Source organism: Armigeres subalbatus, chromosome 2 (genome assembly GCF_024139115.2).
Source record: "Armigeres subalbatus isolate Guangzhou_Male chromosome 2, GZ_Asu_2, whole genome shotgun sequence".
Lineage (NCBI taxonomy): Eukaryota > Metazoa > Arthropoda > Insecta > Diptera > Culicidae > Armigeres > Armigeres subalbatus.
In genome coordinates this window covers 50,140,786-50,167,576 of record NC_085140.1, presented here as the reverse complement: position 1 = coordinate 50,167,576, position 26,791 = coordinate 50,140,786, and the positions used below count along the sequence as shown (strand labels likewise).

The 26,791-nt window shown below is 41.8% G+C and overlaps 1 protein-coding gene across 1 annotated transcript in view; it reads left to right on the top strand.

Annotated features, from left to right (window-relative positions):
• LOC134214378 (heparan sulfate 2-O-sulfotransferase pipe) overlaps positions 1-26,791 on the top strand; it is a 1,043,896-nt gene that overhangs the window by 925,328 nt on the left and 91,777 nt on the right. The window lies entirely within an intron of this gene.

The following is a 26,791-nucleotide window of genomic DNA, read 5'->3' as shown; positions in this document are numbered from 1 at the left end:
AGTTAGCTTATAGTCTGAAAGTTCTCGAAACACTTTGTGGAGGGTACATTGCTGGAATTTCTACAAAAATGTTATAACGCTTCGAAGCAGTGTTGGCAAATGTACAGTAAAACACTTTGATTATGCAAGTGATGAACTTTGTTAATCTTAAAAATCACTCAAATAAAGAATAAAAAAAAACTTTGATTATGCGATTGTTTACATGTTATCCAGTCAAATTTGCACCGAACAAACAGCTTGCCAAAAAATCGGCAAACTGTTTCTTTTTCATTTTGGTGCAATTACATACTATACGAATCGAAAACTCATGTAAAAGTTGATTTTAAAGTGATACACTTTTTCGTGACGTTACATCGCATTGAAAAACCTCTTTGTTGTAACGTGACGAAATGTTGATGTCGAATGAAACAAACTTAGTCCGTATTTTAGGCTTATTACCCCGTACACCAGAAAAACAGATCTTACAATTATTGTATAAAATCGTGGCATATGTAAATCTGTAAGGTTTTTAGGCAGATACTGTTATAAAATGATACAAATATGTATAATTTCCATACAATAATTGTATTGAAATCTTCCAAAATTGTATATGCCCAAATATTATACAGTTTCTGTAAGGTTCTTATGCAGAAATGTATTGAAATCTGCTATCCGCTAGTTGGGTGTAGGGTCATCCATTATCCTCATATGGTTTAAGGGTGTTCATTATTTTCGGAGTAAAATAACGATCAGAGCAAAGAATTAACCATGTTTAAGTCGAGGTACAAAATCACGAATTCACGCGCGTTGTAACGTCACGGAGCAAAATGCATCCCAGAAAACATTTTTTCTACACAAATTTAGCGTTGAAAACTCTATTCGATCCAAAATTTTATAACGACTCAGAATATGTAATAATATACCTATGTTTACTGATGTGTTATGAAAGTTCTCTTAAAAAAACATTTAAAAGTATGTCGAAATGTTGTAACATCACGCCCGGAATGTGCCTAATAGCTTTCCTAGAAAAGATGTATAAGCTGGGTGTAGAACGCGCGGGGGCGATACGGCAGGCGGTGAAAAACCTAGACAAATCATTTGCTTACGTAATAAGTGTACGGCCTCTTAGGAAAAGTCACTCTCATGAAGAATGTAAACAAATTAAAGGCTGCTGTAGATTTTTTTAAATTCTGTTTTTGTTTGTTATGAACAAAATGGTGCAAGGCGTTGATGCCAGACGAGCTCGGTGGTCTAGTGGCTACCGCTTCTGCCTTATAAGCAGGAGGTCGTGGGTTCAATTCCAGGCTCGTCCTTTTCCTACTTTGTATTTCTATCATAGTTCTTTCTGTGTTTCACGTTCTACCAACACGATTCCTATTGTTATAACCTTCCACACTAACAATTCCAAAACCTCCCATGACACCTATGAGAGGTCCTAGAGTTCTCTGCATCTTTCTTAAGTGGGTGTCCGACTAACCATCCTTCGCTTTCCTCAGTATTCGCAAGGACGTGGCCAGGACAAATCTGGACTATTGGAGAGTGCATTGTTTCCATCTAAGAGATAGTGATTAGTCCCAAATCAATATCTGTGGTAACGGATGAAAATGATGCTACTCTCATACAATAGTCCAGGCTTGTACCACCTACGAATTTGTGCGAATTGTTCAATGCTAATGCTAATGCTAAAATGGTGCAAGGCGTTGATGCCAAGATAAATAAAGTAGTACCTACGTCACAAAATAAATAAATTGATTGGTAGAAGCTTGTCTTCTAGACTAGGCTGTATTCGTTTTCGATTTTCAGGACCCATGATGGACCCACACAGATGAGTGTGCATATATATAAATTAAAATGAAATGGTTTGTGTTCGTATTCGCATAACTCGAAAACGGCTGGATGTATTTTCTTCGCTTCTTCAGCAGATACCTATGTTCGTTATTGATAGTTTCGGTGCTCATCAAACATTGTTTTTCCAGAACTATGCTCAACTACATATCACGCCCAGTCTTGTCCGTGTCGTAAAAGGCAAGTGTGTTTTTAATAGTGTTGTACTTTTTAACGGTGCCAGCCCCCGACCCCAAGGATGTTATCGATCATTTAGTATTTTGCGTTCGATCAGTTAGTAGTTTGTCAATAACTCATTCCAAAAGCTGAATTTGAAAATGTATTGTATGGTGGGCTTCCAGTGTGAAGCTTTTTCTACAACTCTGCCTAATGGTTCGTTGTTATAATTCAACTAATAACGGAGTTATAGCGCTAGTTGCAGTAACTTAGACTAAATGATAACAAAATTCCAATCATTTAGTTTAAGTTACTGCAACTAGCGCTATAACTCCGTTATTAGTTAAATTCTAACAACGGACCATTAAGCAGAGTTGTAGAAAAACCTTCGCACTAGAAGTCCATCATACAACACATTTTGAAATTTAGCTTCTGGAATGACTTATTGACAAACTACTAAATGATTGAACGCGAATTACTAAATGATCGATAACATCCTTGCTCGACCCTCGATAAAATTCGTGAAAACGCCCTTGTTGTAATAGTTATGGGATCACGCTGACAAAATCACGGCCAAACCGAACACCGCTCACAAGTTATTTGCGCCCGTAGATAATAATTTCCTGTTCAATTTGGCATGCAATAAGAGAGGTTCTTGAGAGCTTTTGTGCAGGTGCCATAACACTTATCACCTGGGACCGATGGCCATTTTCGCCTTGGATCACCCAACAACAACTATCTGTGTCGTCGTGTCGTTGTTGTCATCGCCGTATAGTTCTGTTTGTTTGCACAGTGTTCTGCTGTTCCGAGCAACAACAATGAAACCAGTGATTGCACAAAAGCGTTGCAACCGAGCAAACGATAACTCGGAAGGAGAAGAGAGCAGCAGCGCCAGAATGGCACATGTACTATGAATTATTCAATTTTATTGTCTCTGTGGAGGACCTTTTCCCTGTCACCACCGAGCCAGCCCAGGCCTGCCATTGCGTCTCCATTCTCATCATCGTCGTCGCCAAGACGTCTCGTTTTCCCTGGGATCGTTCCCTGCTGCCTGCTGCCCGAGTTTGGTTTAGGTCGTTAAGCGAAGGAGTAGTGGATTTGGCTAATGGCTTTCACAGCTAGTGAAGGCCGAGTTGCTTCTCTGGTCTTGGGAAGCAAAAGTTACTACACCACAGCTTTGATGGTTCCAATCCAATAAATCACTGTGCTATCCCAGTTTTGCCTACCCGTTCTTTGTGTGGTTATTGCTGGTAATAATTTCTGAAAAGAAAGTTATGAGAAGGTTTGTTTTCTTGAGTGTTTGATAACACTCCATATAACTACTTGACCCACTTTCAGTAATAATTTCTATCATTAATAATTATATATTTTCCCTATAGAATGTATTACCTTAAATCTAGAGGACAAGCAAATCTTTATGATTCAACTACTAGTATTGAAATTTAATTAAAATAAACTCTTTCCATAGATATGTTTTATTACCCCAAATGCAGTAATTTTTCGTGATCTAAGTAATGTTTAGATCAAAGAATAATTAGAGGGTTATGAGAGTGATAAGCTTCTCCAAAAACAGGATTCCACTGTATAATATGGTGCTGCATGCAGGCAGAATCTCGGAAGAAAAGCTAATCGAACCATCGAAGAAGGAACCACCGAAACACTTGCACTTCACCCACCACCCAGCCACCCACCGCACGCTGACTGGCTATAGGAAAGTGTTTTATGAGCCGGAGCGAAAATTCCGTCCGGCGGATTTGTTCATCACTAATTTGTTATTTTTATCGGAAATTAATGCTAATAGGTCCCATCCGAGTGTTTCCCAAGAGGGGACGGAAAGTGGCCGTCATTTCAGGGGGGCAGTGAGTCCGGCCTCTCGGATGAAATTAATGGATTGATTAAATAATTATGTAGAGCAGCGGAAAATCTACCGAGCACAGGCGGGCAGTGCCATGTTTTTGTGCTGTATTAGACTAGGCGTCATATTAGGAACAATAAACAAACAACTTGTTTTCCGATGGCTGGACGGTTCGACAGCGACATCCCAGATACACATGCTGGTGTCAGATATCCCACAGTTATGGCTGAAGTAGGCTGGCAAACACTCAACGTGATTGAAATCTTGCTCCAGAGATACATGGCTTGGCTCAAGATCAATATTGATCCAGCCAATCGGGGTTTGTGTTATGAGATGTTAATCATACTGATTATAATAGCAATCGATTGAATTGTTGGGACTGCTTCGGCTAAATACTGACTAGATATGCAATGCATGCGGCATACAAAATACTAAACGATGTTAGTTCAATGTTACTTCACTCATTTGACAAGACTCATGCAATGGAAGTACTCTTGTACTCACTATCGGCTAACTTTTTCTTTTTCTTCTTCTTTATTTCTATGGCTTTACATTCCAACTGGAATTAGGCCTGCTTTTTAATTTAGTATTCTATTAGAAAGAAATCAGTAGTGATTCACTTTCATTCCAAATTTTCGACCACTATTCAAGTTTGAATATGGAACAAACTCGCTGGTTTCCCCAGCATTGTTCCATCCATGTTTTTAAAATTTTCAATTAAGTCAAGAAATTCGGCATGATTGCAAAGTGGATTGATTCGAAGATTAAATGACGCATTCATACACCAAAACAATTGAAAAATATTTGAATCTCATGATTCATTCGTGGTTCAAATCTGCAGAAAAAAGAACTGAGCTTTATGCCGGTTTTAAGTTTTTGACAGTTGACTGGTATAAAAAATAAATCTAGAACGGCTGCTGGGAAAATAAATGTTTCAAATTCATTTTAAAAATGGCAGGCCCAAACAATTTAAATTATTGCTGAATTTTCTCTTAGCATTCACCATTCATTATACGAGCTTCTTCTTCAATTGTTCTACATTCTAAATGGAACTTGGCTTCCTTTCAACTTAATATTCTATTAGCATTTCCTCAGTTGTTAATTGAAAGCTTTTCTATGCTCGCCATTGCATAAGTATGTATCGTGGGTGGCAAGCACAATGGATACACTATTGCCCAGAGAGAAAATTTACAACCGGAGAACATCTTAGACCGGACCGAGAATCGAACTCGCCATCTCCGGATTCTCAATCCTACGTCTTTGCTCGCAAGGTTGCTGCTGATCCCATGTGCTTATAAAATCTAAATTAATTCACCCAGTTGCGAGGATGCCTTTAATGCACATAATAGACTAGCCCGGCCTTTCTCTGGCATCTTAGGATCAACTTTTTCCATACACTCTGCTGCCTAAAAGGAATACGGGAAATTACGGTTTTGGTCGGCCTAGACCTATGATGACATTCCAATTTAGCCTGAAAGCTCTTTGTATATCAAATATTGTTGTGACCGAAATTCAGTAATGTTTGAACTAACAAAAAATCCACCTGAGAATAACAGGTCGAAACCTGCCAAAACCATTATTTGCTTGAAGTATATTATGTTTTTTTTGCAATTACAGAATGACAGTGACGGACAAGACTATCGCCGCTTGTATGAAATTTAATTGCAAAATAAACGGGAAAATGCATAAAAAATTGCGCGATTTCGCTTTAAATAAAGTTTATTATCACATTTGAAGAAAGTCGACATCACTCTTAGAGTGAAATCAGGAGTGATTCAGTTTCATTCAAAATTTTCGACCACTATTCTAGTTTGAATCTGGAGCCAAATAGAACAAACTCGCTGGTTTCCCCAGCAGTGTTCTATTCATGTTTTTCAAATTTTCAATTAAATGAAATCATCATGTTGGCGCCAAGAAAGGCGCCGTAATTGCAAAGTGGATTGATCCGTAGATAAAATGACGCATTCATACACCAAAACAATTGGAAAATATTTGAATTTCGTGATTCAATCGTGGCTCAAATCTGCACAAAATAGAGCAGAGCGTTATACCATTTTTTTTTTGCATTTGACTGGTATAAAGAATGAATCTAGAACAGCTGCTGGGAAAATGAATGTTTCAGATTCATATTCAAACTGACAGCCCCGAACGATTTGAATCACTGCTGATTTTACCCTAAGGGCATAAAAGCCTTTTCAACGGAAGACGTTCTGAATCTGAACCACTCATCCAATTATTGTAATAATCGGTTCCCGCAACATTCAATATTTGGTAGGAAAAGCATCGTTTGCGATTACTAATCGAACTCTTCGTGTCACTGAATCTACCAACTTTCGTCATGTATTGGTGGGACCACCATTCCACGCTACCTGGATTGGACTCCACAATTCCTCTTTATTTTTAGTTTTGAAAAATTTGACAAAATTTCTTAACAATCTACCACAGCATTTCAATCTAATTGAGATATGGGGACTCTGCTGACCATCACATCTCGTCCAAATTTCAATCATCAAACCACTAGATGATTGGGCTATTAACTACCGTGCCATGAGAAACATTCCCACAAGCATTTTCTCTATTCGAATAATTGTATTGTGTAATGAAGTTTGAAATCCGAGTTAACAGAATCAGCATTTTCCAACGGATTCAATCAAATCTACTTTTGATTCCTCTGTTCACATTATATCTCTCCATTTTTACCTTTCTCGCAAACCAAATGTACAGAAAGGCTATCGAACCACTCCAAAACCGATCTTTTGAAAGAATGGCCGGAGACCCATATTATATACCATGTTATATACCAATAATCAACTCAGCTCGACGAACTGAGGTGATGTCTGAATGTGTGTGTAGACGTGTATAGTTTTGTGTACAAAAATGTGAGACACACTTTTTGATATTAAGCATTATCCGAAATATTTGTTGCATTGGATGTGGCCTAATTTTTCGCTATTGAAAGTTGGCCCGATCGGCCATTGGCCCATTGCGTTCAAAAGTTTTTTATAGAACATTGTTTTTTTTGCCTTCACAGGCCTTTTCATATACAAGCGTAGCTGGTTGTCTTTGAGGAATTTTATTTAAATTGGTTCAGACTCTTAACCCTTAAAACAAGTAAAAGGAACACAATATAAAGCTCCATGAAAGCTACACGAACTCCATATAATAAAGGCTTCAACATGTACAACTATACTGCAACAAAGCTCATTTAATTATTATGTACATGAACATCTTCAACTAAATTACCATTTATTTCTTCAAGTTCGATTAAAGTTCATAGCACGTATGTCAATAGCATTTCAATAGCAAGTTTTCTTCTCTTGATGCTTTCCTGGCATAATGCGTCCGACTTTTTTAAGTGCGTGTGATGGCACTCAGCTGTTTCTTCAGCCAATATGCTAAGTGATGCTGGTGATTGAATTGTTATATCCTCAGCATGGGCAATGAGCAAGGGCTGTAGCAGGAATTTTTATACCAAGCATACAGCTGCAATAACTGTCTATCTTTTCAGGGTTGATTGGCTCTTGGCAGTTTATCGCAATCAGAATTACCAAGAACGGTTGTATTAGCTCTTCGATGACATCTAATGCTTTACTTAACAGATTTGTATTCGAAAACGCTCGTCGAGTTATGTTTCCAGTTGTACTTGATCCTGTTCCACCTTGCCATGGCTCATCGATCCTCACACCGAAGCTATTATATTTTATTTTATTTATTTTATTTTATTTATCTACATAATCTTTATAATCGCATAAATAACCACATAACAGTTTTCAAAGCTTACGCAACTAGGTACTATTTTCTAACACAATAAAATAAGTAATTTCATACCAAAGTACTATTGGGAATTGAAGTGAATGCTCATATTTCGTTTGAAACAGACAAATGTCGTTTCGCTTATATGATTATGAGGTAATTCGTTCCAAATTTTGACAGCACGGGCACGAAAAGAATCTCTCAAATTATTAGAAAGGGCTCTTGGAACAATAAGTAGTAATGCTCGAGAAGAGCGGGCAACCTTGAAGAAGTTTCGGAGGTAAATTGGGGGTCATTTATAATTTTATATGTTTGGATGCATGTTCTTAGCTTAAGATGATTCACAAAATCACAACCAAGTAAAGACTTCTTATAGGCAGATATATGGTCATATTTTTTAGATTGTATGCGTACCTTACAACTGCATTGAAAGCCTGGTTTAGTTTTTTGAGATTTGTCTTTGATACAAGACCAAACAATATGTCTCCATAATCGAATAGAGGTACTAAAAGTGACTTGGCAAGTTGAATCCTGATGTGTTGAGGAGGACAATGCCGCAGCAAAAGTAGGGAGTGCAAGGCGTTGTAGACTTTACTGGAAACAGCGTTTGTCTGCGGTTTGTCCAATTTAAATTTGAATCCATAAGAATGCCAAGATTTTTAACCACATTAGAATACGTGATGAAATCGTTTCCAACTTTAATTAGAGGAACAAAAGGTAAGGTTGCACGTTTAGTGTGAAAAATTATAGTCTGTGTTTTTTTCACGTTAAGAATCTGTCCTTTCTGTTCACACCACTCTAAAATATTTTGAACATCTGAGTTCATCCGACAAACGATTTCAGGTGCGGTGCTAGGTTCTCCGGAGATGTACAGCTGACAATCATCCGCATATAGGTGAAATTTACAGAAAGATAAACTCAATGGTAAGTCGTTTATAAACATCGAGAAGAGTAATGGACCGAGTATTGAGCCTTGTGGTACCCCAGTTTGGACTGCAATAATTTCGGATTGATGATTATTGTAGTCGACATACTGCAACCGATTGGAAAGATAGGATAGAATTAAACTTGAGGAGAAATGGTCTAAGTGGAAATTGTGTTTCAACTTTTCACATAATCGTCGGTGGTTAATAGAGTCAAATGCCTTACTAAAATCTAAGAGCGTAAGGATAGTAATCATTTTTTTATCTAGTGCTTCCCTTATGTCATTTTCAATATTAATCAGTGCAGTCACTGTACTACATGCCTTCCGATACCCCGATTGGAAAGCGCATAGCAGGTTATTTCGGATTAAATATTCATTCAGTTGTTTAGAAAGTACTGACTCAAAAACTTTAGAAAGAGCGCAAAGGATGCTTATTGGACGATAATCTTTTTCGATACATGGATTATCAATCTTACTAATTGGAATAACTTTAGCAATTTTCCAATCGACAGGAAATTTGGATGATGTAATGCAGCAACTGAAAATACGTACGAAAGAGTGACACCTAGAGAAATTTTTAAAACATTCAATGGAATAAAGTCGTTTCCTACAGCATCGCATGAGGCAGTGGCGTAGTCAGCTAAAACTTCATCACTAGTTACACATCTGAATGAAAACTTTGGTTGTGATTCAACATCTTCACTTTGATTGAAACTAAGGGGCGGGAAATGCAAAAAACATATTCAGGGAGTCAGCAGTTACGTCACCTCCACCTACATGAGTGTTCGTGTGTTTCAAGCCCAATCGTTTAATGTTTTTCCACAACTGCTTTGCAGGAAGATCAGCACTAAGTTGAGAGTTAAAATATTCTCGTTTTGTGCGTTTGATTTCGCGGTTGGCCAAGTTACGAAGGCAGGTGAAATTTTTCCATTTATTCTGGTTACCTTGGTCCCGTTTCCAGCACTCATAGGCTTCGGAGCGATTTTTAATCAATCGATTAGCATACTTGTTGATCCAAGGATTTCTTGGATCTTTGGTCGTCTTTTTCTTGAGTGAGGTATGTATGTTAAGAACGGAGTAAAGTAAATCATTTAAACACCGAAGCTTTTCGTTGATTCCCACACAGTTATAGACATTATCGAAATTGACACAACGAAGATCAGCAATAAACGAGTTTTTATCAACTTTATGATATTCGCGAGTCCAATAAGAATCAGTAGAAGTTTTAGATAACCTAAACTTATAATCAACACAAATAAAATCGTGATCGCTGATTCCCCCCACTGACGACTGGTACACATTGTTCAAACTGTCCGTGCAATTACCTGTAAACAGATCAATGGTCGATGAAGAACCGGGCCTATGGCAAGTTGGATGAGTAGAGACAAGTTTGAAATCAAATGATGTTAAATAATCAATTAGTTTCACAGTCTTGTTTGAATCGCGTTTCAGCAGATCAATGTTGAAATCACCCATCAACAGAACATTGGGATTTGAAGATGAAATTTCTGAAACTACACGAGTTTAACACATTTAAGCGAAGATTTGTCGATATTAATGGTCTCGCGGAGATACTCGATGATGTCTTCCTCAGATTGTTCAATGAGGAACGGTGTGACGTAGAATGATTCCATAGTTTCTTCAGTAGGTATTTGGCGCACTGGGGGACGATTCCTGTTAACTACCTTTAATCGACAGTCATGTGGCACTTCACATGTTGATGGTGCAGCAGAGCGAATTTCGGTATTTGCAACAGCAGCAGGACGAGTAGCAGTGTTTGCAGCAGCAGTAGTCCTGGAAATCACACTGGCGTAGGTAGTGGTAGTGGAGGCAGGATTTGAGGTAGCAGCAGCGGAGAAAGTGACGGTGGCTGGTTCGGCGGTGGACGTGGTGGCAATTACTCGACTAGTGGTTGAGGTAGTGGTGGTGGCGAGTGCGGTGGTGGCTGGAGCGGCGGCAGGGGCAGTGGCATTGTTGAAAGTCTCGGTTTCGGTGATAGTTCTAGCATTCATTCCGGTAAAAGAAGCAGTAGGCAAACAGACTTCTGGATGATTCGGTGCGTTTTGGCCATCATTGTTGTAAAGGTCATCATTATTAAAACATCAAGATCTCCTGCGTCAGCGATAGTATTGTTGGCAGCACTTGAGCGGAGCGAATGATCGAGATTGAAACGATCGATGGTATTGTGGAACTCGGTAGGATCATGAATTGCCGTTCCGGACATCGCAAACTGCTGCAGTCTTGAAGAAAAATTCGAATCACGCCTGACAGTTGTAGAGATAGACACTAAGCCATTAAGCGTCTTCAAATTTTCACCAAATTGACCGACTCGTAGGTCCATTGAATCGACGCGTAATAAAAGATCCCTCATAGTTTTCAAAATCACAGCTTCTCGATCCATAACGCTGGGGTGGAAGTTAACCCTGCAGTTTTCGCAAAACCAGAGTAGTCCAACGTTCGCCGCCCATGCTTTAAAGTTTGTCGCATTCAAACCAACGCAGCCAGGATGAAAAACCCTTCCGCAATACCCACTGCACAAAACATTTCTGTCAGACCGCGCAAAGCTCCTAGCGCACGCTTTTCATGCATCCATAATTTTCAATTATCTCCTACCCCACAGAATAAGCCAACCCAGAATAGATTTCGCTACGACAACGAAAAATTAATGTGATAGGTAGAAGGCAGTATAAAATCACACACAATCTTGTGTTCAAGCGAATACAGTGTGTTCATACAAATCCCCTTTATCGTTCCACCTATACTTTCACTCAGGCCGTTGTCGAACCAGAGACATGCGCGTCGATCGATGTTTCAGCTTTTGATATAACCAAACGCAACGAGACACACTACTCTATCCTTCTTCAGCGCCGCCGCAGATGAAGCGTGTGGATGCGCACTGCATGGACCTCCACCAAAGCCGTTGTCGAAGCAGAGTCTCGCACGTCAACTGCAGTGTTTCGGCTTTTGAGACTGCCGATCGCACCAGGACTTGCTGCTCTATTCGAATCAACAGCACCGATTTGGACGTGTGAATGCACTGATCAAAACGAACCGGTGGATAAATAATATTACTAACGACTGAGTGACTCGATCACGGGCGTGAGTGTGAAAGTATAACACCTTCTAGTACCACTAATAAATTTGTTGTTTTCAGTACTTTCTTCGTTTCTGGGCTGGATTTCGTAGTGAATAAAACAATTTAGAATCACTTTTGCACTTCAGCACGCTTGAAAAAAAGCTAAGCCAACAGTTGTGTTTGTTTTGGAAACTCGGTTCGTGGAACTGCAAATCTCTCAACTTCATCGGGAGCACACGCATACTCGCCGATGTGCTCAAGGACCGTGGATTCGGCATCGTAGCGCTGCAAGAGGTTTGTTGGAAGGGATCAATGGTGCGAACGTTTAGAGGTAATCATACCATCTACCAGAGCTGCGGCAACACACATGAGCTGGGAACAGCTTTCATAGTGATGGGCGATATGCAAAGGCGCGTGATCGGGTGGTGGCCGATCAATGAAAGAATGTGCAGGTTGAGGATCAAAGGCCGGTTCTTCAACTTCAGCATAATCAACGTCCATAGCCCACACTCCGGAAGCACTGATGATGATAAGGACGCATTCTACGCGCAGCTGGAACGTGAGTACGACAGCTGCCCAAGCCACGACGTCAAAACCATCATAGGAGATTTGAACGCTCAAATTGGCCAAGAGGAGGAGTTTAGACCGACTATTGGAAAGTTCAGCGCTCACCGGCTGACGAACGAAAACGGCCTACGACTAATTGATTTCGCCGCCTCCAATAATATGGCCATTCGCAGCACCTACTTCCAACACAGCCTCCCGTATCGGTACACCTGGAGATCACCACTGCAGACAGAATCACAAATCGACCACGTTCTGATTGATGGACGGCACTTCTCCGACATTATCGACGTCAGGACATATCGTGGCGCTAACATCGACTCTGACCACTATCTGGTGATGCTGGTGGATCTGATGTCGCCACTGCATATGCGCAGCATCTCGAGGCAGCGTTGCCGGAAGAGGGTGAGCTCGATGGGGCCCCTCTTGAGGACTGCTGGAATACAGTCAAAGCAGCCATTAACGACGCAGCGGAGAACAACGTCGGGTATATGGGTCGAAGTCGACGGAACGATTGGTTCGACGAAGAGTGCAGACAGATTCTGGAGGAGAAGGACGCAGCGCGGGCGGTCGCGCTGCAGCAAGGTACCCGGCAGAACGTGGAACGTTATAGACGGAAGCGGAGACAGCAGACCCGCCTTTTTCAGGAGAAGAAACGCCGCCTGGAAGAAGCGGAGTGCGAGGAGATGGAACAGCTGTGCCGTTCTCAAGATACACGCAAGTTCTATCAGAAGCTCAACGCATCCCGCAAAGGCTTCGTGCCGCGAGCCGAAATGTGCCGGGGTAAGGATGGGAGCATCTTGACGGACGAACGTGTGGTGATTGAAAGGTGGAAGCAGCACTACGAGGAACATCTGAATGGCGCTGAGAGTACAGGCAGTGAAAGTCAAGGCAGCGGAGGAGATGACTACGTCAGTTCAGCGGACGATGGAAGCCAACCAGCCCCCACCTTGAGGGAAGTTAAGGATGCCATTCAACAGCTAAAGACCAATAAAGCAGCTGGTAAGGATGGTATCGGAGCTGAGCTCATCAAGATGGGCCCGGAAAAAGCTGGCCACTTGCCTGCACAAACTGATAGTCAGAATCTGGGAAACCGAACAGCTACCGGAGGAGTGGAAGGAAGGGGTTATATGCCCCATCTACAAGAAAGGCGACAAACTGGAGTGTGAGAACTTTCGAGCGATCACCATCCTTAATGCCGCCTACAAAGTGATATCCCAGATCATCTTCCGTCGTCTGTCACCATTAGTGAACGAGTTCGTGGGAAGTTATCAAGCCGGCTTCGTTGACGGCCGCTCGACAACGGACCAGATCTTTACTGTACGGCAAATCCTTCAAAAATGCCGTGCATACCAGGTCCCAACGCACCATCTGTTCGTTGATTTCAAGGCGGCATACGACAGTATAGACCGCGTAGAGCTATGGAAAATTATGGACGAGAACAGCTTCCCTGGGAAGCTTACCAGACTGATCAAAGCAACGGTGGATGGTGTGCAAAACTGTGTGAAGATTTCGGGCGAACACTTCAGTTCGTTCGAATCGCGCCGGGGACTAAGACAAGGTGATGGACTTTCGTGCCTGTTGTTCAACATTGCGCTAGAAGGTGTCATGCGGAGAGTCGGGTGTAACAGCCGGGGTACGATTTCCAACAGATCCAGTCAATTTATTTGCTTCGCGGATGACATGGACATTGTCAGCCGAACATTTGCAAAGGTGGCAGAACTGTACACCCGCCTGAAACGTGAAGCAACAAAAGTTGGACTGGTGATGAATGCGTCAAAGACAAAGTACATGCTTGTGGGCGGAACCGAGCGCGACAGGGCCCGCCTGGGAAGCAGTGTTACGATAGACGGGGATACCTTCGAGGTGGTCGAGGAAGTACGAGACGGCGTGGAGCGCAGCGAGCGAGATGGGCAGACCAGGTGCAAAACGACTTGGAGAGCGTGGGGCGTATCCGAGGATGGAGAGATGCGTCCTCGAACTGTGCATTGTGGCGTCAAATTGTTGATTCAGTGTTATCTGTTTAGATGTTAACTAAATACATGAAAAGTGTTTGACTGTGATATCTGTAATTTTTGTTGGTGTATTCGGCTGTGCAGTCAAGAACTCTGTTAGAACGATGATATTATGTTCGTCTCTACGTTTCGGCTTTGATTAGTACCATCTTCAGGGGATACTAGGGAATAGGCATCTACGCCCAATATTACATCTGATCTGAATATAACTGAGACACACATTATGACAATATCCAAACACAATGATCAAAAACCCATGAGCCTTGCGATGAACTCTGAATTAGTGAGAGTGCAAATTGAAACTCCTAAAACATTGACAAAATTAACCAAAAAAGAAGAAAAACACAAGTGAGTCAAATTGTATAGTTACACAAAATAATCCAAAAAATATATTTAGAACATGTTAATATTTAAAATATCCCTTAGTATCCCCTGAAGATGAGAGGAACATAAAACCATCGTTCTGACAGAGTTCTCGACTGCACAGCCGAGTATACCAACAATGCCGTTCAAAATAGTGACTTTAGTGACCAACGATAACAAAAAAGTGATCAAATAGTGACCTTCAATTGCAGAATAAGTGACCAAATAGTGACTTTTGTATGAAGTTTTAAATCGAGGATAGAGCTACAAGTTGCATTAGCATTGTTATTATATGAAACGTAGATTGCAAACTAGTGTTTTATTTTTGAAATCCTTATCTAGAAGACTATTAGAAATCAAGAAAAGGCAAAAACAACAAAAGCATGAAAATTATTGCTACTGGCCACGCCCATCCTCACCGCGAGGACAGAGAGTATGTAAGCAAGAGGCCAGTGACTGCAACACTCTCATAAGTACCTCGGAGTTGGATATTGAGGATGGTATTCGTTGGATCAGCCAGAAGCTAGCAATGTGACCATGGTATCATATTATAGCATCATATTAAGTAACACTTAATATGTAAGTAATTAATGATTTTTGAAGGATTTTTCGAAGGAATCCAAAGAAATTCTTGGAGGAATTCAATAATGTCGGAAATTTCTTCAGGAATTCCTTTTGAAATTTCCTTAGGAATGCGTTCGGAAGTTCCCAAATTTCTGGAGAAATTTCCGAGAAGGAATTTTTGGAGGAGTTCCTGAAATAATTTCCGAAAAGAATTCTTGAAAATATCTCTGGAGGATTTTTAAAAGAGTTTTCAGATTTTTTGAGGGAATATCTGGAAAAATTCCTCAACCCGAGCAGCACAATTCGGAGAAAAAATGGTTGCACTTCATTGTGACTAAATCTGGTCACATTTGAGTTGCAGTAACCTATGTGAAACATGTGTGCTGCTAGGAAAGAAATTTCCTAAGGTATTCCTGAATAAATTTATGAAGGAATTTGGATTAATTTGCGAGAGATTTTATGAACTTTCAAGAAGTTTCTGAATGACTTACCGAATTAGTACCTGAAGCGATTTTCTAAAGAATTATTTGAGGATTCTGCGATGAAACGTCAGAAGAATTCTCCGGAAGAATTTCCGGATTGATTTTTTAAATAACATCTGGATAAATATTCCAAGATATTTTTGGAGTAACTTTGGATGGAACTCCTGAAGAACTTTCAAAAAAGTTCGACCTACTCATAAAATGTCCTATTGCCAGAATCCAAAGAAGTGTGAAAATGGATCGAATGCAAATACGATTTATTGGGGTTTTTTATGACATAATACCACTTGTCCTGGACAATACCGCCATCCAGGGTGACAATAGGTCTGGGGGTGAGAATGGGTCACCGCTCTTACCGACAGTCTGGAGCTCGGATAGCAAAATCGTTCAAAAAGGTCTCTTATATTTTAGTTTTCTTGCCCTCAGATACATTCAATCTATTCTACAGTTGAAACAGTGATCCATTCTCACCCCCATTTGACCCATTGTCACCCACGACGACGGTAGCAAAACTCTGTTTTGACTTTGAAATTAAGGCCACATGCTAAGAACTCTACAATATGATGATCACAGGCGAAAAACATTAGACAATTTGATTAATTATTTGCGAGCGTCTTAGGGGAAATGTTAAACGGTTAAACGACTATTTTCTTCCATTTACTTCCACTAATTAATTTTTATGTATCAAACAGATAAGCATTTCGTCCTCTACTTGAGAACTTCTTCAGTGTTTTTAGACATTTTTTCATATAGTAATCCCTGGCCGATTTTCTCGCAACAAGTTTCATTCGACAGGGGGACAAAGCCTAGTTTGTCGTTTATCGCTATTGAATCACTATTGATAACGGTCGACCGTTGCGTTTAAAAATTATGAAGGAAATGGCATATCGAACCATATTAGCAGTACTCGGTGAATTAAGATGAGTTTTATTGAACTTCTCAATCATCTTAAACTGTCTGACTCACATGTTCGATTCGTCCAAATAACGTTTGCAACTCACACATTTTATTGTTTTTGATAAATTTCCCATCTTCATGTTCGCCAGGTACTTTTTCACTGTTTGGTCGGTTGCACTGACCTCCTGGCTAAGCGTACGATGTAGCCACTTTTCCCTCGGTCTTCCTATTCAGCTTCCTTTGGAGCTTCTTGTCGTTCAAGGTCGTTGAACGTTCGGAACCGGGCTTTCTTTCGATGCTCTGATTGTTGTTTAACCTTCGGGGACTCGCACCGATGTAAAAAATACACTCAAAATAATTGTCACTTAATTTCCACTATAAAAATCAGGTAGGCTTTAAAAATCTACATTTATGATGACCTTACTTGTGTCTAATAAAACTTACTCACATGTCATATGCCTACCAAAAAGAAATGTAGTGAAATTTAAATGAAAACGTGGAAAACAATATCTATATTCTTTTCTAGTGAATACTACTGTCACGAATGTATGCAAAATATATGAGTGGGGTACTCAGACCGAAGTCTATGTATTGCATCAATCGCTAATGAAAAATTGTGCAGAAACATCATGAGAGCAATTTACAAAAATAGGTCTTGAGTATGAAATAATTATTTCATAACTCTATTTTTGGTCCCGTCCGCCTCTAGTGGACGGGAATTATTATCACTCACACGAGTATTGCGCAAACTATTATTCCAATTCACTTAAAATCTATGTGTTTGTTGAAATTTCAATTCACTTAAATTTAATTACATTTTTTAGTGAATTGAGAGCAGTGAGTACCATCACTAACAAATCATTTAACTTCTACAAACGAAACTAGATGGAAAATATCCGCATATGTTTTCATGTAACTCTTAAGTGAAAATTATTTTGAGTGTACAACTCCTTCGAAAAAAATGCACGAAAAAATGGGACTGCGTGAGCGGTCCAGGACCAAGCGAGTCTTGAAAGGTTAATAGTGCCAAGATGTTGTAGATACCGGAACGTATCCGGATTCCAGCGTCCACAAAGTGCACGATGTCCGTTTTCGACACACTTGTAAACAGAGTTGCTTCACTGTTTCTGCCATCAAGGTTAGAGTTCGATTTATAGAGCTGCCAAACTTTGTCTACTGACTCATGGGCTACTATGATTGATGCTGCATGGGTAGTTTCGTCAGTGCGGTTGAAGGTGAACCCATGAAAAATTGGCAATTTTCGTCCATTTTTTTAAATGCAAACGTTCTTTAATTATTTTTTTAAATGAATTTAATGAGTGCTTGGGCACAAAGAAGGAAACCAACTCCTCGGTGTCAAGGAACGATCTGCTCGTCCTAAAGTTTACCCAACGGACATGCTTTGATTAATTTAACCAAGTATAAATGGTTGTCCACGTGAATTTTAAGTCCGTATTTTGATTAAGGCATGACGCCGAAATCAAAATCAACTCTTCTTAAGCTTTCCATGCACGTCCAGCTTCACCCACCCACCTTAATTAATCATGCAAGCAAATGTTCCAAATCAAGGTACACTCAGCCTCCCGCCTAATCGCTTAGACAAGGCACTCCAGACAAGCTCACCTCACCAGTTGTTGCTGGCCGATGCAGATACCACTCTCGGCTCCATCGTCGTAGCAGCTTTGTTGTGGGATGGCGGTTTTGGCTTGTCCCTATTTCTCGTTATCGGGCAACGACTGCGACAACGACGACGACGATGGCGGTAGCATGCATTCCCTTAGTGTACACTGTCAGAAGTGGATTAGGCTACCGTCGTAGTCGTCGCCGTCTAAAGCCAACCGGTCGGTCGTCCGGCCGAGTTATCGCTTGACAAAATTGATAATTAATATGAGCGATATTAAGGCTCGAAAGTTGTATCGTGCTTAGCATTTCTCCCGGGCAAACTTTGGCCATAAGTTTCTAAAGACCGTAACCGTCGTCATTCGCCCATATTGGTCCCGGTAGGAACGTTCGGCTATGGCATGATCGATAAAGCCATTTGCCATAATTGGCAGATGCCATTAAGTGGGAGGGGAAAATGTCCGAATCGTTTCATTATTGGATCTGTTGTGAGTTTTTATTTTATTTTTCGATGCATATAGGCAGATGATATTGTTTTCAAAACCCATCACATGGATGCGTCGTTATGAAATTTCGATTAATGAGCTGCGTCACCCACAAATGGAGTTAAACAAACTACTACTCATAGGCACCTGACGGATCCATATCAACATAGAGCCAGGTATGTGTCTAGGTGAGGGCTATGCAGTGGATGTTTTCTGTTAATATGATAACATCACACGGACCAACATATCTTCTTATTTATCTAATTACAGCTTGAGCAAACCCGTAGCGAATGGACTATTTTCCAGTAAAACAGTTTATGATGACCAAACCTGACCAGTAATACCAAACCCGACTGCCACTGCAGCAGCAGTCAACCAGTCAAACCACGTGAGCCTATCATGTCAACCGGGGCGCGAGTCAGTCAAAAGCGACAAACCCCAATGCGGTTTCGGACCCGGCGGATAGGAGAAGCCACGGGCGAAAGCCACATCCATCGAAACGATATGGACGAGCTGATAGTTCGTATGGCAGCCTCAGTATCAGCGCTGCACCATATAAAACAATTCGAACTCAACCGTCGTCGATGGTGACCTCAACACTGCACCAACAACAACAGCAACATGAACATTGAACATGTGCTCCGTGCGACCTTCTCATGGCCACATTCTGCCCGCCCATCGCATCGACAGCATCCCACCCACTGGAACGAGCGGCAGCACCAACATCGTGCTTCGGCATCAGCGCCACCATCCGGCAACATTTACGTTTTGGTTATGCATGCTTCGTTAATTCTGTTTACCGGTTCAACAGCTCTTTTCCATCAGTCAAGTTCATTATAATTTTTGTTTGTGCACATTCCCGGTCCCGTCGCTAGTTTCCCATAAACCGATGTCGCATGTGACGGCCTGAGGTGGGTTCTAATTTTGTCACATTTACAACCGGTACGGTTGGTCCTACGAGCCAACTACGGCGCTTCCAATCGATATGTGCTCAGCTCACACCGAGCGGCAACATAAGAGAAAGCATCACCCGTCCAGCGGCCAACAACAAGATGAGGAAGGTAACAAGCCGATTGCGGAAGCTTCACGGTTCATTGATTTTGCACTGTAATCGATCGAATGCAATTATGCGAATTGGAACAGGAAACCGGGATTCGGAACAACGGAGTTATGCGTTCTGATGCGATTGTTTTCTTGTTTTGCGTTCACAGTCCGCATCGGTATGCCATTGATCCAGTTAGTGTTGCATGCTTTGAAATGCAACAAGAGTCAAGGTACGTTCGACTGCAGAAGGTCGATTTATGGCCGTAAAAAGAAACTGAGTCTTCCTAAAACGGAGAGTAGATGTTGGACGCATCTGTTGCGGTCATTTGCTATTTGTGGTCTCGTGAGCGAACGAGTTCCACTATTATGGTGTTTTGGAATCTTTAGATAGAGTGATCTTAGTTTCATCGCTTGCAGTAATTTGTTTTAGGTAATGTACTGCAACAAACTGTGGAACTAGTTTCGGATTCATTCAAGGCTGGCCGTGGTCATATGATGAATGGTTGTGCACCATGTCTATCTGTATCTAAAGCCTTTGTGCATAAAAAAGGGAATGTCTCTGTTTTCAGCACACTCATAGCAAATTTTATAATTTACGAAAACCTTAAGGACAAGCCTCCCGGTATCCAAATCTAAAAGTACTGTTTTGGATTCCGAAAGCTTGTTCTTTAAAGATTTTTAAACGGCCTGCTCATCAATCTCATTTTAGAGTGTGACTACCTATGCTGCATCTTCTGTAATTATATCTGTCGTAAGTGGAAGTGGAAATACTCGAGTAGCTAATGAGATAGCCTCTCACACTGTGGACCAAAGTTCGATTTTTTTTACTCGCTACACTGGAGATATAGATACTTTTGAGCAGTGTGTAGCGGTGTAAATCTGGTCATATTATCAGGAGCACTTCAGTGCAGCTAATAATATGACGACCTCTAACCCTTAATCCTACGGTATCAAGCGACCCGTGCCAAGGGGATGCATGGTCAGAGGGGTAAAACAAATAGCAGGCCGCTAACGGAGCCTGTGGGGTACCTGGGCACCCCCACAGTATAGCGTTCGCTTACCACATTATCGCTGAGCTCTGGCTTGGCGGACCTATTTTCTCGCGCGATTCGTGGGACCAAAATGTCGACCATACCAAAAAAAAAACAAATTTGAGTGGAGAGGGAGACGAAGTGGCCCCAACAGGTCGTCCCACCGATCGTGGAAGATTGGAGAAGAGTGTGGCAGGTTGGAGGAGCCCATTGAGATCAAGATAGACGGAGCTACCCTGACCAGGGTCATCACGGAAGTGATGACCAGTCACAAGGAGAGTGGAGACCAGAAAATGGAGATGATTACAGACGTAACGGACGTAATCATGTCCTTTCTGAACAACGGTGGGAAATGAGTCCTTGAAAAGTCCGTGCTGACCCTCTGCAACATGGTTGTAGTGGCAAAGCAGGAGTGGAAGTCGAAACGAAAGATCCGCCAACTTACCGAGGAGAAAGAGTTGGCAGTGAGCCAAGCGGCCAGAAAGGAAGGCGAGTCGAAGATTCGAGTCCTTACGGAAGAAAAGCAGCTGGCAGAAAGCCAGACTGCAGAACTCCGCAGAATCATGGCTGCTACTGGAGCAACTCCAAAGCTTAGTAAGCAGTAAGGTCAGTATGGCAACCGACCTGAAGGGAGCTAACGCCAAGCCGGTATTGCACGAGAAGAAGGCTACTAAGATTCGTCGAGAGAAGGTGTCCGACCCTAAGGAACGACGGAAACCAGTTCCTCCTTTTACGAGGACTACCGAGACACTGAACACGGCCTTACTGTTGAGGTCGAAATACGTATCTGTCAAGATACAATTAAGTGGTGGAATTCAATGGGATTGTACCAACCCCCGAACAACTTGACATTTGGCCTTAGTTTCGCGTACCCACTTGGAAATCGCAGATGGCGCTTCGAAACATAAACAATGGGTCCATCCTACGCCACCGTCACACTTTTTCTCCATGGAAGTCATGTTTTTTGTTTCGTCATTTGTTGTCTCCAAATAACAGACAGGATCCTCATTTGAATAGGGCAGATTTTGAATTGCGAAGTAAATATAAAAAAATAAAATGAACAAAGAGGAAAACAAATAATGTTTCTATTATTCGTTCGTTTACTTATTATGCTCACGGAGCCAAAACCATTATTCATTGTTTTAGAATTTTGCTGCTTGATGCTTAGAGAATTATGTAAAACTGACTGAAAAAAAATCGAAATTCCTTTATGACAACACAGTTTTATTTTAATTCACCAAATTACGCATAATACTTCTCATTTTGGTCACTTCTCACAATGGTCTCGTCAAAATTTCTCGATTTATTTCGTTAGTCAATTCTTTGGCTAATTTCAGGTGAACCGTTGAAGAATGTTTGGAAAGATATGTATTCGAATATACTTCACACGGAAGGACGATAATAGATAAACCTGAAAACGTCGATTGCGAAACTCTCGAAAACCTTCTCTATAATTTATTTTGCTTTGCTCAATGAAAAATAGTTTTAGTGAAATTAGTTAAATGGCTTATTTAACAACTTTCGGTAAAAAGTTATAAAAATTTATTAACGGAAAAGATCATTACTTCAAAATTGAAAATTGTCACTTTGAGGAACGAAAAGTTTTTTACCTATCATCTATTTTATTCCATTTTTTCAATATGTATGTCCACACTGATCTATGTAATACTAATAGTTGAATTTGAGAAATGATATTTAATAAACTTGTGTACAGATACACAAATAAATTACATATGTTTTTTTTTTTGAAAAATCGCGCTTCCGTTTCACTAGAAGTTTAATTTTGTTAATTTCGTACTTTGAAAAATATTCACAGGGACTTATTCTGATTTGCTTGGTATCAACTTGCTCTCATCGAGGAATAATGTCCCACAATTTTTCTACTGGGCAGTTCTTAACCAATATAATAGGATACTTACAATTCTGTTCTATTCTACAGAATTCGCCAATGCGTTCAGTATTTATATTTAAAATTAATAGGGAGAATCTGTCTTTTGCGCTAGAATTCCGCTGGTGCTACTTTCTAAAGCTACATCTTCCGTGTTTATTCTTCCAACTTTCTTAATTGTGTCTCCATGATATCGCCATCGGGGTGACAAATGGTCAAATGGGGGTGCGAATGGGTCGCTGTTTTAACAACATGGAATGCTTGTATAATAGATTTAATTTATCTGAGGACAAAAAAACTGGATAAAAAGAGATTTTTTTGAACTATTTTAGTATCCGCACTCCTGACTGTCGGTGAAGGCGCTTACCAATTCCCACCCTCAGACACATTGTTACCCCGACGACGGTACTCCATATTAAAATGTCTGTATTCCAAACCTAATATAAAATTGTCTGCCTCCAAAAGTTGAATAAATTTTCAAGTTATGCGACATTCCCGCTGAACGATAAACCGTTATCCGAGAAAATTAACCCACCAGAAATGTTTTGGTAATCCGCCCCAACAACCTTAAGGCGGGGGGGGTCCCGTAGCGTAGTTGGCTACACGTTCGCCTTACAAGCGAATGGTCATGGGTTCGATTCCCAGCCCCTCCACCAAACCCTCGTCAGTCGCCGGATCCGTAGCCCATACGGTGGCGTTTGGGGTACGCGCCTTACCGTCACGGCTGCCTGATGACGACTGACACTTTGACACTCTTCTCGGAGGCATTCCTCCAACGTTACCCGAATAAATGGCAACCGAACAATACAACGATCAATGGATACACGACATGGACAAACGGACACAATGGACTCACGACGAGATGGACTGGCACCGACAACAATAATGGTAATGGAAATCTAAAAATAGATTCTGTGTGGATTCTGTACAGCAGAATACCACAGTAGATCTCGGCACAGTAGCGGTTAAGTAACACAGAGTGCCTAACAAATAAATAAAGGAATAAAAAAAAAACCTTAAGGCGGCCGTCTTAATACTCAGCTACGGAAGCCCCATTCTCCTTTGATTAATTCAAATTTAGATTGATTTTCATTTACCATTTTTCTGCATTGCACATCAATTCCATTTTCGCCCTATTCGTGAAATGATTCAATTAATATCGAGTTTGACAGGACCATCCGGACCAAAATTTCGGGGTACAGTGACATTGTACTGCGTATGTCAAGTTGCTCCCAGGTTGGATTGTACAAACTCGTCTCATGACAAGTGAAGACATTCCACTAAAAGCTCAAAATAATTTTCTTAAAGTCAAGAAGGTACTGGATAAGGCTAAGCTGAAGGTGGGTTGGTCGGTATGCTCGGTGAGCACAAACCAACAACCTCTGGTCTGCTTCTAGTGCTTCGATTACGAACATAAGTCATATGACTGCAAATGTCCTGATCGGAGTCGGCTTTGCCGGAGGAGTGGAGCTGAAGATCACAAGACCTGCCAGGCCGCACCGAGGTGTTTGATCTGTGGTCCTGGCACAGACAACAAACACCCATCCGGTCACCCAAGACGGGCTCGGTCATGCAAGTAGCTCAGCTAAATCTCAACCACTGCGAGGCAGCGCAAGCGCTGCTACAACAATAGGTACACGAGAATAAGACTGATGTTGCCTTGCTGTCCGACCCGTACCGCATCCCTGCTAAACATAGCAGTTGGGGTGCGGATAGGTCCGGAATAGTGACCATCTGGACTTGCGGAAGGTACCCCATTCAGGAGATAGTGTCATCTCCTGATTATGAGGGTTTTGTTATAGCAAAGGTAAACGGAGATTACTTTTCTAGCTACTACTGTCCTCCAAGATGGAGCATAGAGCAGTATACTAGGGTGTTAGATAATCGTTTAGCGAGACTAACTGGTCTTAAACCATTAGTTGTAGCAGGTGACTTCAACGCGTGGGCAGTGGATTTGGCCTCTCTGTTCACTAACGCTAGAGCTCATATCCTGCTAGAGTCTCTAGCGGTACTGAACGTAATCCTGCTGAACGAGGGCCAAGCGTCAACGTCCAGAGAACCGAATGGCGAATCATACTTCAATGAGGCCTTCTGCAGCGCGGGATGGACGGTGGAGCCTGAATGGAGGATTCACGAAGGGTATACTGCTAGTGACCATCAGGAAATACGTTTTATGGTCAGCTATACCCCCAACAGAATCACAAGGCGTGTCAGTAAGGCTGATCTAGGATGGCATATCTCGCAGTTCGACCCAGAACTGCTGGAAGAATCACTACGGTGGGAAAATCGGACTCTAGGCCTGGTAATGAGTTATCCGATGTCTTAACACGAGCATGTGACGTGACAATACCCAGGAGGAATATGCCAACCGGCAACCGCAAACCAGTGCACTGGTGGACGAGCACGATAGCTGATCTTAACAGAACCTGCCTTAGAGCTAAAAGAAGGTTTCGACGTGCTAGAACCGAAGCGGACAGGCTAGAAAGACGCCGGGTGTTCAAAACAGCAAGCAGAGCTCTGAACTACGAAATAAAATGTAGTAAGAGAGCCTGCTTTGAAGAGCTGTGTAGGATGGCCAATAATACTCCATGAGGGGATGCATACAGGATAGTGATGGCTAGGACCAACAGCACAGCTTCTGGGAAATCCCCGGAGATGTTAGCCAGGATCGTTGATGGTTTGTTCCCGAAGCATGACTCATCGGACACACCGTACGAGTCAGTGAATGTGGTACCGCTAGTGACTAACGATGAGCTTTTCGCCGTTGCAAGAAAACTTAAGCTAAATAAGGCACCAGGGCCGGATTATATTCCTAACCTGGTCCTAAAGCACGCGATTCTTGCAGCTCAAGATACGTTCAGGAGCTGCTTCCAATGTTGCCTGGATGAAGGAAACTTCCCAGATCGTTGGAAACGGCAGAAGTTGGTGCTATTGCCTAAGCCTGGGAAATCCCCGGGAGATCCTTCGGCATACAGACCAATTTGTCTACTCGACACAACTGGTAAGTTGTTAGAGAGGGTGATCCTGAATAGATTGACGGACTATACGGAGTGTGCTGGTGGCTTATCAAACAACCAGTATGGGTTCCGTAAAGGCCGTTCTACCATCGAAGCAATTCGGTCGGTAACGGAAACGGCTAAGATAGCGCGTGGTTTAAATAGGAGCGGTATTAGGTACTGTGCATTGATTACACTAGATGTAAAGAATGCATTTAATAACGCTAGCTGGGCAGCTATAGCTGATTCCCTGCATCGTTTGAGAGTCCCGGATTATCTGTGCAGGATTCTGAAAAGCTATTTTCAGAACAGGATATTGTTAGTCGACACCGACGCTGGTCAGCAGTCGATTGAAGTGTCAGCAGGTGTTCCACAGAGATCGATCCTGTGGACAGAACTGGTCCTGTGGAGTATCATGTATGACGGAGAGTTACGCTTAAATCTCCCGGCTGGTGTGAAAATAGAAGGCTTTGCGGATGATGTAATGCTAGAGGTCACAGGCGACACTCTCGACGAAGTTGAATTGAAAGCTTCGTACGTGATTAGGAGGTTGGCGTTAGCACATCACAAGACTGTGGTTGTTGTGGTGTATAACCACCATGGTTTGCAGCATTCGAGGATAAACGTAGGGACCTGCACAGATAACTCCGTTAGGTCATTAATACATTTAACCCCGGATACAACCCCGGACAACCTCGTTGAGAGGATGTGTCGGGAAGAGGTGGAATGCGGTGAGCACAGCGTCTCAATAGATTATCTCGAAACTACAGCGCTGGTGGCGTCTTGAACAAAAGCAGCAGCTGCAGTAGCGACCACTGTGACTCACCCCAACAACAAAAACGTAGCGGGTGGGCTGCGGGGACCTCCGTATGTAGATATAGAGGTCATTGCGGTTCACGCGTGGCGTTTATTGTCGGGGTGCTCGTCTCCTATGCGAGTTTATGATGCGGACCGATAGGTTACTATCATAGCTTGCAATCGACGGGTGGTGAGGTTACCACCCTTGAAGTCGATGTTTCGTTATAACGTCGAGTGCGTTAGCAAAGGCGTGAGCGTTCTCAATAGTCCTCCCCTGATGTATTGCTTAATTGCGGGCCGGAGGATACGGATTGGCGAAAGGGTTTTGGTTTTAGTGGGTCGGGTGATCCCATCCCCACACTACCTGAGTAAACCTCTTTAGGTGTCTGTTTGCGGATTTTTGTTTACCCTTGCTCAAGAAAAAAAAAACTGTCGTAGGTTGGAGCTTATAGAAA